We start from the raw sequence: 856 nt of genomic DNA on the forward strand, positions 1-856 counted from the left end.
CCGGCAGAACTAGCTCCATCAGATCATGGTTCATCCCCTTTTGAAACAAGTTTATTTTTTTCTCTTTCTCTTTTTTTCTGACCTACAAGTATTTTTTTTTAACAAGGAAAGGGAAAAAAAAAAAAGCCTACACTGGCATTGAGTTCTGTATCAGTCAATGTTACATTGCCATCCATGATTTAAGACTGTAGAATCTTGAATATCTATATCACTTTAACAAATAAATGTTTTACTATGACAGAATTTGTACATTGTCTTGATTTGTGAAAATATCAGTTGCTTCCAGGGTGAATGGTGGCATGATGATTGCAGTGATTAATAATGTTATTTTTTACATTTATGTAGTGCAAACACTTTCAGAGAGCGTAACTTACTTTAAGATACTGGAAATAATCTGAGAGTCCAGTCCACCCACTTGTGAGTGAGGACAGTGCAGCTATGGGCAACAACGTTACGACAATTCCATGAAAATTTTTCCAGAAAAATCAAGGTAGGAAACTAAAACGAACTCAGACGTATACAGTGTTTTTCTGATGTGCCCAGACAAAAATGTTTTTGGTATTTTTAGGCCTTGTTTGAGTATACATACTGATTGATCCAACTTCTCACACTTCTGAGCAAATAAAAACGTATGTCTGATTTAACACCAGCATAAATAGAAAATTATCTCTGATGGCTGGTGAAACTTAATCGCTAGCGTTAAGCAATATCCACATCTAGCATTCATTTTTAAAAGCATTTTATTTGTTTTGTTTTCATGAGAGAGCAGTGCAGAGAGAAAGACCAGTAAACTGCTCAGTTCTGACTTATGGTGGAGCTTGGGGACTAGAGTTGCCAAACTTGGAGAACTTGGAAC

At 35.6% G+C, this 856-nt stretch overlaps 1 protein-coding gene across 2 annotated transcripts in view; it reads left to right on the plus strand.

The window, feature by feature from the left end:
• LRFN5 (leucine rich repeat and fibronectin type III domain containing 5) overlaps positions 1-243 on the plus strand; it is a 274336-nt gene extending 274093 nt beyond the window's left edge. For both annotated transcript variants that reach the window (XM_060175564.1, XM_060175565.1), the window contains one exon: positions 1-243. This exon is cut by the window's left edge and continues 167 nt beyond it. The gene's annotated coding sequence lies outside the window, so the exon portion shown is untranslated.
• Positions 244-856: the final 613 nt, after the last annotated feature.

This window comes from Erinaceus europaeus, chromosome 16, assembly GCF_950295315.1.
Source record: "Erinaceus europaeus chromosome 16, mEriEur2.1, whole genome shotgun sequence".
Lineage (NCBI taxonomy): Eukaryota > Metazoa > Chordata > Mammalia > Eulipotyphla > Erinaceidae > Erinaceus > Erinaceus europaeus.